Genomic DNA, 12,870 nt, shown 5'->3' on the forward strand with positions numbered 1-12,870 from the left:
AGGGTTGACCGTGTTGCTACGTGATCTCCCATAGCCATGTACCAGCTGGTGGCTGCACGTGTGACTTCCAACCAGCCAAGCTCATGCTCAGATGGGCTTGGTAGTCTGTGTCACCAGACCTTTGCCCTACAAACAACACCCTCCCCTTACCCCAAATCAGAAAGCACCCCTACTCTATCAAAATTCCAATGGCATTTTTTTCATAGAAATAGGGGGGAAAAATCCTAAAATCATATGGAAGTTTAAAAGACCCAGAAGAGCCACAGCGATCTTGAGAAAGAAAAATATAGCTGGAGGTGTCACATTTCCTGGTTTCAAAACATATTACAAAGCTACAGTCATCAAAACAGGATAGTACTAGAATAAAGACAGACATATGGACCAATGGAAGGACACAGAGATCCCAGAAATAACTCTCACCTCATGTATATGGTCAAATGATCTTTCATAAGAGGGCCAAGGCTGCACAATAAGGAAAGGGCAGTCGTCAACAAATGATGCAAGGAAAACTGCATATCCACATGCAAAAGAACAAAATTAGACACTTACCTTACAACATTTACAAAAACTAACTCAAAATAGATTAAAGATCTAAATGTAAGACCTGAGACTCTAAAATTCCTAGAAGAAAACATAAAGGTCTTCATAACATTGGATTTGGCAAGGATTTCTTTGATACGACACCAAAAGCAAATGGGACTTGACCAAACAAAAATTTCTTGTAGTGAAGGAAACCATCAATAGAGTGAAAGGCAACTTACAGAAAGGGAGAAAACATTCACAAACCATGGATCTGACGAATGGTTCAAATCCGGAATGTATAAAGAACTCCCACAACTCAACAACAGCAACAACAGCAAATAATCCAACTTAAAAATGGAAAAAGAGCTTGAATAGATATTGCTCCAAAGAAGATACACCAATGGCTATTAAACACATGAAAAGATGCACAACATCACCCGACCTCATCATCAGAGAAATGCAAATCAAAACCACAATGAGATATCACCTCACACCCATCAGAATGACTACTATCAAAAAAATATTAAACAACTATTATCAGTGAGGATGCAGGAAAATTAGAACCTTGGTGCCCTGTTGGTGGGAATATAAAACGGTGCAGCCTCTATATAAAACTCTAGGGAGGGTCCTCAAAAACTTAAAAATAGAATTACCATATAACCCAGCAATGCCACTTCTGGGCATACATCCAAAATAACTGAAACAGGATTGCAAAGAAATATCCGCACCCCCAAATTTATTGCAGCATTAGTCACAACAGCCAAGAAGTAGAAACAACATAAATGCCCATCGATGGACGAACAGGTAAAAATAAATGTGGGAGGCACATAGAGCGGAGTACTACTCAGCCTTAAAAAAGAAGGGAATCCTATCGTATGTGACGTTGTGGACGAAACTTGCGGACACCGTGAGAAGTGAAATGAGCCTTTTACAAAAAGACACATACTGCAAGGTTCCACTTAGAGGAGGTATCTGAAGTAGTCCAACTGCTAGAAACAGAAAATAGAACGGTGGTCGCCAGAGGGCGGGGGAGGGGGAGGGGGAGATGCTCAACAAACGAAGAGTTCCAGTTTTGCAAGATGAGAAAATTCTAGAAATTCACTGCACAGCAAGGTGCATACAGTTAACATTACTGCACTGTTCACTTAAAAATGGTCAGGATGGAGGGCGCCTGGGTGGCTCAGTGGGTTAAGCATCTGACTCTTGCTTTCAGTTTGGATCATGATCTCACGGTCATGAGATTGGGCCTCGCGTCAGGATCCACAGGGCAGTCTGGGATTCTCTCTCCCTCACCTCCCCCCACAACACTCTCTCTCTCTAAAAAATAGATAAATACTTTTAAAAATATGGCTAAGATGGTAAATTTTATGTCATGTTTGTTTTACCACAATTTTTTAAAAAGGACAGGAAAAATCACCTGTTTTCAAAAGTAAGGGTAACAATATACCCCTTAAATGTAACCATCGATTTAACAGGTATAATATAAACCTTTTTGAGGTGTGATCACGGCGAAGAGCTAAAATGGGAACAAAATACAAGTAAACATTTTCTTAAAGCATGTGTCCGTGCCCCTGGAAAGAAACAGCACAATGTTTGTCCTTGCCCATAAATAATACCTGGAAAGGAAGAAGAAAAGACGTATTGGGCAGCAAAATATTAAGTTTTGGGAACAAGACTTGAGTCTTATGAAAGCAAAAGAGAATCTGATGTAATATTGAGACCTGGTGCAAAAATTATTTCTGCCCTCAGTACCACCTGAGCTCTGAAATCGGCTCCACGGAAGGCCTAAGCTTTTGCACCTGTTGACCTTACCAGCTAGACCTTCCCCTCGCCCTAGGCACTCCATGGGCCCAGTGATTCTGCTCACAGCTGTCCACCGTACAATGCAGGAACTCCATCTTCCCCACATTGCTAATGAAGTCAGGGTTAAGGATGGTCTGATATCGTCAGTGTTGTCATACAGATCAACACAAGTCATGACAGCAGAGGAAAGTCTGTCTGACTATCTAGTGAGGTGGCCTTGGTGGGAGACCAGTGTTCGGTTGGACTACTCAGCAAGACAGCATTGAGGGCCAAGGAGAACCAAGAGGCAGCCCCTGTGAGGCTGCTACCTAAGGACACGGGTACAGTGAACACAAAGAAAACCTAAGCTCAGGCCCATGGTTTTGCTCACCAGGGGTCAGGCCCAGAGGGAGAAGCTGGGATTCAGATCTCATGGCCCAGCTCTGAGGAACAGCGAGACACAGAGTGTGGGCCCTCCGCCCAGTCGGCCAAAATTTGGTGGACTAGACAGAGAAAGGTAAAACCATAAACAAGAGAGTGGATTCCAAGATCCACTGCACCTTTGGATTTCCAAGGAAAGTCAACAAAGTCTCATCCAGGCTAAGACAAATCTACCCTGCGATTCCAATTCTGAGAGCTTGGAAAGAGAACCACCTGTCAATACAACTTTCTCCTGGAAATGTATCAACACCGCAAAGAAAAGGTTGTTCTCATGATGATCAGGAGGCCAGTCAACAAGAGGACATCCTTCTTTCTTACAGTAAGACGACAGCTGGTGGTCATAAGGGCAGTATTTCAAAGGCACAGCCCAATCATCTTGACTTGAAATGGTGAACACGCATTAGATACAGATCAATACGATAGAAAGGGGCAGCCCCCAGTGCTCGGTGCTTTGCTGCCACAGTGTCTGCAAGTCCTAGTTGAGTCCTGGCTGGTGCTCGGGGCACTTCCTACAGGCACCACTTAGCTGGTTGGTCTGCTTTCTCTACTGAGGATGACCTTCCAACCAGCCCCACGATTGCCCCCTTCACTCCCTAGAAATCCCTCAAGCCAATGCTCCACCCTGGGAATCTTCCAGATCTTTCCATCCAGCCATACCTCCCTTCCCCCACACACTGTTAAACCTATTCCCGAATTTTTCTTCTGGGGAAAAGAAAAAAGTAAATGCGAGGTCTATAATTTGTGTGTGTGTGTGTGTGTGTGTGTGTGTGTGTGTGTGTGTGTGTGTGTGTGTGTTCTCAATGAGGATATACACTTCTTTTAGAGGGGGGAAGAGGGGCAGAGGGAAAAGGAGAGAGAATCTCAAGCAGACTCTACACCCAGCATGGAGCCCAACACAGGGCTCAGTCTCATGACCCAGAGATCATGACCCGAGCCAATATCAAGAGCCTCTTAACCAACTAAGCCACTCAGACACCCTTAGGATATACACTTTAGAACAATGTAAAAGGACATTGTACATGTGCTATTATTGATTCTTTCTATTAAAATTAAACATTGGATTTTTCTATCACCAATAAGCATCCTACTAGAAAACTGTTTTATGGGAAAATTGTCCATGTTATTTGAATTCTACTGGATTCTTTCCAGCCCTTTCTAAAACAACCTGTAATATTGTAATTGGTCAAAACCTTTTTTAAATATGGGACCCACAAATTTCAAAGGATTTGTCGAACTCCCACAAACGTGTGCACACCTGTATCTGTGTATACGGGGTTTTCTGGGGATAGGGTCCATGTTTGCATGTGATTCTAAAAGCATCTCGTCTACCTCCCCACTAAAGTTTAAGCACCATATACCACCGCTTCAATGGAAAATTTTAATGTGAATCTTTCAGGGAGTCCAGCTACTTTTTTTAAGTATTTGATCCACGCACAAGATGCAAGATTCTAAGTAGTGCTTTTGTTTAAGAATAAGAACAAGAGAATATCATAGGACGTCATCAGAAATCACTGGACTGTGCAATCCATGTGGAGAAAAGATCTGCTTACCCACTGTTGGGTGTGGGACGGCAGGGCCCCAGGCCCCTGCAGGCAGCTTTCACAAATGGGGTGCACTGTGTTCAGCAGCTTACTAACGGCTTTGTAACCGTCCCTGCATCCCGCACGGCATCACATCTGACTTCTGAGAATCCGCGAATCCTCTCCAATATTAAACACTGAGTAGGCTCTCTATTGAGAAACTCCAAAATAATTTTCTCCTCTTTGATGAAGCTCAAAAAAAACCTAAACTGTAATGAGATGAAATCTCTTAACATCTTCCTGAGGCATTACTTACTTCAACCCTTCTCTAAGGAAAATGAATCTTAAATCGGTTGAAAATGACATGTAAAAACTTTTATTTCTGAGATATTCGTCTTTAGAAGAGTAACCCCATAAATGAAGTGCTGCCCATTGAGACACAAAATAACGAAATGAGGGTACAGTGCACAGGAATTATCTCTTCTAAAATCTACCCAGATATTAGGGGAAAAGGAAGGGAGGGGAGGGGAAGCCTGGAGGGGAGGGGAGGGGAGGGGAGGGCAGAGGAGGGCAGGGCAGGGCAGGGGAGGGGAGGGGAGGGGAGGGGACCAAGGACAGAGGGGGCGGAAAGCTCTTCCCGTTCTGGTGACCATGCTTGTGTTATCCAAGCCCCACTCATGACTGATGAGCTCACGTGGTTTGGCTGAGCTGAATTCCCAGGTGGGAAAACTGCCTTCGGTCCCACACACTTTTCTTGCCATCATGCTTAGGAGCCAGTCATGTGGCTCAAGTGTTCCTAGCCCAGCTGCTGGATATTTGTTAATGTTTCTGTTTGCAATTAAGTCTATTCTATTTATCATGTCACGGAGTCCCAATTTTTAAAACTGAAGTTTTTGAAAGATGTCAAACATCATCTTCCCAAATGATCACCAGCCTTGCTCATTTTAATGAGGGAGGACACAGACACTCCCTCATTACCCTCCCCCCACCCCTCCCCACCACCCCAGGAAATAGAGACAAGACAGCACAAGTAGAATTTACCGGCACTTCTATCTCACCCATGGGATTTCATGCCCTCCGCCCAACAAACCAATGGCTGCTTCCCCCCCGCCCCCATTTTATATATAGCTGAGAAACTGAAACCAGGGCAGGTAAGGCCACATGGATAAAACAAGATAGAACCAGAATCCTAACCAAAGTCTGCGTTTGCAAAGCCCATGGGAAGAGCCCCAGGAAACCCTGAGAGATGGTGCCAGGTCTGGCCCGGATCCCGAGGAAACTCCCCATCTCTTCTGGGGAAAAAATAGACTTCTCTGGGGACAGATTCCGTGTCAATAGGATCCATTTGTCTGCTGCTCTTCTTTTAAATATGAAAGCAAAGTCAGAAGTGGCTGCTAGAGGCCCTAGGGTTGGGTGTGGTGAGGTGCTTCTTTGTGTGATAGATTCTGGGTCCAGAAGTCAACAGATCCAATCATAGAACTTCATTAAATTCTCATTCTTATCTTTCTATGTGGCATTAGTAATTCCTTTCTTCACTCTGCCTCGTTCTGAAAAGGATTTGAGGTGCCTTTTTCCTTTTTGTAGCTGCCCATCTGAAGCTCACAAAGACATCTCTCATTCCAAAGATGGCTTTCCATGGACCTCCGACTCGCCATCCTACTGGGTCGAATTCCAAAGACTTCCCCAAGCTATTCTGCAATTCCACGAAATTAGTTTTCATAAAGTCTATTCAAAAGCTTTTTCATTTTCCATGTCTGGAAATCTTTTTTAAGAAAGAGACACACACAGGCACACAAGGAAATCATTTTGAAACAAAGGCTTAAATATATCCAGAGGCCCCATTTTGAGAGCATTTATTTGCTCTTCTGCAAGCACTGCTTTTTTTAAAATCAGGCTGGTCCTCCTATCAAGTTCTAGGACTTCTGTTAACTCCTGATGTCCCGTTTAAAGCAGGAGCGACAGAAATCCTTGAAGACCAGGCGGGTGTGTGGGCTCTCTGCTGCGAGACCGGGAGTCACACCTCAGGAAACCCCAGGGGCCCCAAGCTGGCAGCCCACCCTACTTCTCCCTCCTTCTCTCACTCCCCTTCCCTTCTGGCCAGAATCCTGGGAAAGGAGTCCCCATTCTCACCCCCAAGGGAGGAAGCGAAAAAAGGATTTATTAGGTCCTCGGTTAGGGAGGGAAGAGGGTGGAATTTACTATATTCCTGCCATTTGAAAGAGCGTTGGGGGAATCCTCAAAAGCAAATGCTTTGGAACATTCCAGAGAAGACCCCCCCCAAATCGGAAGGTGGTCTTTTAACTGTTTATTTTACAACTTGAACCTCATCTTTCCATTTTATGAAAATGCACAAGGGAAAAGAATATCAGCCACACACACATATCTGTAAACCATTATCTGTTTGACCCAAGCTCTGAACGTGTTTCCTGTGATATTGAAACTTTAACTCTTCTGATGATGTATGTTCACTTAGCCTGTAACCCACAGTGTCCTTTGTAGACACTCAGTAGCCAACTCAAGATCTTTCATCTTTGGTAAAATCGAGTAAAACAATACCCATTCAGCAGCTCATGTATTTAAACAGAGCAAATCTGGAAGAGAAGATTATTTAAAATAGGCTTTTTTTTTAATTAACTTGAAACATCTAATATAATATTACCAACACCTGATTTAGTGTAACAGCCTGGAAAAATTCTACTTCCTTACTTCTGCATCATCAATGGTCAGTTAATCTCCCCAGGCTCACTTATTTTATGTGCAAAATAAGGCTAATGGCTGATGCTCTCACTGGTGGGGTTCTGCTAAGATTTCCTTCCATCTGTTTCCCTGGGCCTGACCAGGGATGGGTCTCCTGCTGCCCCCACGAGAGACAGAGAGCTCCCCGGGGGCACATCGGGCAATCTGTGAGCCTCAGCTGAGCTGGCTCTAACTCTGGGTGCTGGCCCGGGTCTGCTGAATCAACTGATGAAGATTCCAGAAGAGAAAAACCAGTTTCCTGGAATGGCTTCCCTGGAGACCTGAGTCATCTCCAGCTGCTGTTCAATTTTTAATTTTCAAATTAAATTGGCCCATGAGCTCTTTCTTCCAGTGGCCAATGCTCAATGCTCTGGGTCCATGAAAACTAAATGTATGGCGCACACCAGAGAAATCTTACAGAGCTAGTTCGCACCATGCGTTCCCCTGGCCGGTCCTAGCTCGTGAATGTTTCTCGGTATTTTGTGAGTCTTAGAATTCAGGAAGGAGAACAGCAGGACCATGCTCTGCTAGATGCAGCCAGACCCCTACAAAAGACTAACCATTTGCCTTTGGGAAAGGGTTTGGCAGAACTTTTCCTGTTTGTCTTATTTTTCTCCTCTTTCCGATTTTTTTTTTTTAAACAATTACCTCTCTGCTAAGGAAACTTACACACAACTCCACAGAAGACTGGCCAATGGAAAGAAGTGCCTTTCTTCACAGGATACCCTAAAATATTCTCTAACAACTTTTCCTCCTTTGATATTCCTGGTCCCGGGTTCTCTGCTTACGACGGGCTCACATTAATAAGGGTAGGAGCGCCCAGAAATGCTGACTTGGCTTTTCTACTAGCACTGTGACCTCAGACAGGTCATTCGCCTCTCTGTGCTCCATTCTCTCGTCTGAAATGTCAAGGGTGTGGAGAAGGCATCCACCCAGGTAGTAATTTTTTGATATTTAAAATAGCCAAATGGAAATGGCATATTTGCCAAGCATAAGGTGGGGTCTATGTCTCAGTCATTCCGGAACCCTCCCTCAATCCCAAAGCTCCCGGGCCCATGGAGCAGAGCAGGACTCATCGAGCTTGAACGAATATGAGAACACATGGAGCGCGTAGAGGGTTACGTACCTTCTCTCTGGGCTAGAACTCTGTCCTTTAGGACCCTGGCAGCGGGTCGCTCAGGCTAACAATCTCAGTCAACGATAAATCTGAACAAAGATTTAAAATGGGACGTTCGTAATGATAGTCTGTGTGAATTTTTTTAAAACATGTTCAGGTAAGTTGCCTCTCAGGAGAAAGTAGCAAAGGGCTGGTAATGCAAAGTTTGGGAGTTACTGGATCAGTTCACCTTCACATTATTCCTGCCAGTTTTAAAGTTCAAAAATCCTACGTGGAGACAGGATGACCTGAACATGCAAATTCACTTTGGTTCTGAAACAACTTACTGTTAATTTAAACTTTTCTTAGGGGATGTGGGCAAAATGTTTCTTTCATAAGTTCTTATTTGGCTCGTGTCCTTGCAATGAAATTATTTGAGAGTGCAGAATGCCTCGTTTCAAGGCGTAATTTCACCTTGGTACCTGAGCACAGAAAAAATAAAATTCTAAATTTATATCCACTTCAGATATTACAGTCACATTTTAAAATATGTGCTTAAACAGTCTAACGTTACCCATGAGCCCTGCTGAGATGTCTATCAACCTACTCCCTGCAAACCCAGAAACCACACCCTGAAGGACTCCCACCACTTGGGGATTTTTCCGGAGCTCGGAGGGATACACACACCGCCCTCTAGCGGACAGAAAACCAGCCTGCGCTTTCAGGATAGGCTACACCGGGATGAATGTGCTAACTCGAACTTTCATCTCCCTCCCAGAATAGACCTATGAGACCAGAAGGCGTTCAAAATTATGCTTTCAAAAATCAACATAATGTGGAGAGCCCCCTTTTGTAAATCAGGACCCTGTGTGTTATGAGTGGGGTGGGTGGGCGTCACCCATGCTTTAGAAGGAGCAAGCAGCATCTTTTCCTTAAAGTGGAGGATATAACCTTCCAGATTTTTTACACTGCAAAGACAGACACCGTATCTGGAAATGCAGGGAGCGAAGAGAAGTGTCCTTGTCTAGTTCCAAGCTGTCTGAGTTAGCAGGAACTTTTTAAAGCTTCCCTGCTTTAAAATTTGAATTATGTCAGGCTTCCATTTCCTCAGCTAGAGCTACTAACAAGATTTTTTTAAATGTCAGGTCCCTCCTGAAACGTCAGCTCTTGGTGCCACAGTGGAGTGGTTCTTACTGCGTGCTTTCCACGGCGAAGACACCATGAGAGCCCAGGGGTCGCCGTGGAAAGGCTGCCTGGTACACAATGTCCCACTGAGACGGGGAAGCCGCCTGTGATTCCTCTCCAAGACATAACAGATCCTCTCGGGTTCCTCCAAACAGAACAGTGACAAAAACGAATTGTCAAATAAAACTTCTGGCTGAGGTCATTAGCATGCCTGCAAGACAGTCTTGTAGGACAGACTCTGTGGCTTGTTGCTGGCTTTTAAACCCTAAATGTGGAATTTCACATAAAAGCGGGTGGTGATGCAGGCTGCTGGTGAGGACCACACTTTATCTGGTTGTCTAAACACACTGAGCAACCTCCCCGGGCAGCAAGCTCCCGGGGCAGGAACTCTCGAACCAGCTTCCAAAAGGGCCGGAGGGCTGATTTCAAGCTGGCTTACAGCAGTGGCCTCTGCAGCCGCCTGACCCAAAACCACGGTCAGATGGGGAACCTCATTTGAGCCACGAATCCATCATTGATTATCAGTTGGGGGGGGGGTTCTTCCTACTTTATCATCAGTGATGTGTTAGGTTCTAAGCTATGAAAATGACAAAAGGCACTCATGTGGACAGAATAAAGGGAGATGCAGAAACAAAGACATTTCTATTCAGAAAGATCTTATATCAAAAATGCCCTTAAGACCCCTTGTTTGGACACTGGCCGTATAATCCATCAGCTGAGAGCCACACGCATGGTGGGGTGGGGCACACATCCTCCCAGGAGCTGGAGCCAAGGGCTAACCTTCTAGAGGCTTCCCCCCGGCCACCTCCCAGGAAGGTGGGGTGGCCACACCCTCCAATTCCCCCATAGGAAAAAGGCAGGATGGCCACACTTTTCCACCTTGCTGTGGCGCTCTCTCCCAGGCTCTGTTCTCCACCCAATGTCTTATTCATGGTTTTGTCACTGCCGGACTAGGGAAAGAGAAAAATAAGCCTCAATGGCAATCCCTTGCCTCAAACAAAGATGGTCAAGATCACATGACCATTCCTATATGTTGAGCTCCTACAAAAGCCCCTCACCTCCCCATCCCTGTGCCTTCACCCTCAGCAACAAGCCCACATTAAGAACAAAGTAAAGTACAGGTCCCACTCCCCTGGCCCCCAGCCCCAGAGGTGGCCTGAATGAGGCAAGAAGCCCACTCAGGTCAGGTGCTCGGATCCTACAGCTCAAATCCTCCAGCCAACATCGAGCTCCTAGCACTTCTTCCTCCATCGGCTTGGAGAGCCTTAGAGAACGTAAACCAAGTTTCCCATGACTTAGAATAAAACAGGACAGAAGGACACTGTCCTCTGGAACAAATCAAATGGCCCATTCCAATCTAGATATCAATTAGCGTGGGATCCTCCATTGCTTGGCCATCTGCTTTCCTGAAACGGTGAAGATTTTACTACCATCTCAGCCACCCACGGGGTGTGCAGCCCCTGCACGCCATTGAGCATCTCAGAGCCCCTGCCCCTGATTCTGTGTCCTGAAAAGCGGGGGACCACACCTCAGTGGCTTCCAACCAAGACTCTCTGCCATTGTCTTTAGTCCAGCAAAGAACTCAGAAGCTCCGACGACGTCCAACAGCCAGCTGCTTTTCAATATCATTTTGGTTAAGGACAAAGAATATTTGATTTTAAAGCCATTTCTGTTCAGTGTTTTGAAGTATTGAGAATGGGTGCCCTGGGCGGTCCGGGGATCCCAGGCTGAGGAGGAGAATCTGCCCACACGGGCTCCGAGCCCCTGTGCAGCCCTCCAATCCTACGGTTCTTGTGTGGAGATAGCTGTGTGCTGGGCGAGGAGCTGGCGGGCACCGGTCAGCACCCCTGCCCTCTGAGTGCAAGACACACCCCTGCGCTCAGAGCAGTTTGTTCTTGGAGTTCAGACCAGCCTCTTAGTGTGCTCCTGGGCCAGGCTGTGAAAGGCTGATTTGTGTTTATACTCCCCCCTAGGAATCCCCTGGGTCATCCCAGCGACCCCACCCCTGCTTCAATCCTGGCCCACCTTCTAACACTTGAAACGGGTCCCCAGGGCAGGCTGGCACCTGTCAGAGAACACTTTCCGCCCTGGGCGTCCCAGCTCGGGAACAGGCCTTGGGCCTCCCAACTTGGCACCCGTGCCACATCTGGGCAAACCGGGTGGGCCCCACGGCCCTAGGAGCCCTGCCTTATCCACTGGGCGTGCGGCCGAAACACCAAATGCCTTCCCCTCCTCCTCTGACCCCGGCAGCTCCTTTACGCAACAGCCCCCCCACCCTACTCCCCTGCCCCAGGACAGAGATTCCAACAGTGACCTCAGGTTCCTGAAAAGAGGAAACCCTTGGTACTGGCCAAGGAACTCTTCACTTGGCCCTGAGCCGGTGCACCAAAGTCGCCCCCAGCCCCCGAGGGCAACAGAGGTGCTCCACCAGCCCCTGCCCACGCGAACCCCCGGGCAGGATGCCCGCCTGACGCGCCTGTGGGGGAGAATTCAGACAGAATCTCCCCCAAAGAGCTCCTCAACAAGTAGTTAAGAATCCCCGCAAGACGCTTCTGCTAACGAAGCGGATTCCCCCCGAGCTCCAGAAGGAGGAGAGAACGTCAAACAGACCTCGAGCCCAGAAACACTGCAGGAGGGGTGGGGGAAGCCCACGGCGCCACGCAACTGCAGCCCACCTGCAAGCCGGGGCCCTGGCCAAGCTGCAGAAACCCGGGGGCCCCAAAGTGGGAAAGAAACCTCAGCTGAATCTTCCAGGGACCAGAACCATGTCCAGAGCACTGACGCTAACAGCGAACACGAGAGCCCCCTAGAATGCTCGAACTGAAGCCGTTCCTTCTGGCCCACAAGCTCAGGAGAGCGGAGGGGACCGTGCACTTACCCTGAGCAAATCGGAAGACGTGTATGTGCCTGGGCTTCTGTATTCACTTAGGGTCGCATGGCTCTTTCCCCGCTGACGGTGTCTGCTTCCCTGTCTGCGGGAGCGGGGCTGCGGGCAGAGGAGGAAACCCCTTGCAGTCCTCGCAGGAGGCTGGAGTGCTGGAGAACTGAGCGGCCTTCGGTGGAAGACTGAGCTCCAAACACTGGAGCCGGTCCAAGGATACAGTCAGGGCTTCCTCCAGCTCCCCGCCTCCCCTCCCCTCCCCTCCCCTCCCCTTCTCCCGACCCCTCCTCCTCCCCTCCCCTCCACTCCCCCTCCCCACTGTGGGCCTGACCCAACTGTAAATGAAAACCAGACTCTCTGTGCTCTGTTGCTTCTGGCCCCCGCTGCAGGCTGATGTCACCCTCCGAACCTCCGAAGGCCGTCTTCACCCTACAAGCCTTTAGCTGGACTCCTGCAAACCCCAGCTTTTGAAAAGAAATCCACCTCTTCCACTAGCCACCTTTTGGGCTGGGCCCCTGGTGGCAAAGAGAATGAAGTTTGGAATTTTTTTCGCCTGTATCCATGGTTTTCCTGCCTGTTTTCCAACACCATCTGCGGGGAAAACAGGAAATGCAATCTCCCCCCTCCACCCTCACCACGCCCTCCCCCTTCTCCTTGAAGTTTCTGAATTGAGACTTCTCCTAATAACTTCCCTTTCAAATATAAAA

General features: G+C 47.4%; 1 protein-coding gene across 12 annotated transcripts in view; it reads right to left on the reverse strand.

Moving 5' to 3' along the window:
- The window catches only part of COL6A3 (collagen type VI alpha 3 chain), an 80,162-nt gene extending 67,526 nt beyond the window's left edge, over nucleotides 1–12,636 (reverse strand). For 3 of the 12 annotated variants that reach the window (XM_027588102.2, XM_027588101.2, XM_027588100.2), the window contains exon 1: nucleotides 12,161–12,359. The gene's annotated coding sequence lies outside the window, so the exon portion shown is untranslated. Of the gene's footprint in view, nucleotides 1–420; nucleotides 510–12,160; nucleotides 12,361–12,499 lie in introns of those variants that run through there. The other 9 variants (XM_027588099.2, XM_027588098.2, XM_027588094.2 and 6 more) reach the window with 9 other exon arrangements.
- Nucleotides 12,637–12,870: the final 234 nt, after the last annotated feature.

The sequence above is a fragment of the Zalophus californianus genome, chromosome 3, assembly GCF_009762305.2.
Source record: "Zalophus californianus isolate mZalCal1 chromosome 3, mZalCal1.pri.v2, whole genome shotgun sequence".
Lineage (NCBI taxonomy): Eukaryota > Metazoa > Chordata > Mammalia > Carnivora > Otariidae > Zalophus > Zalophus californianus.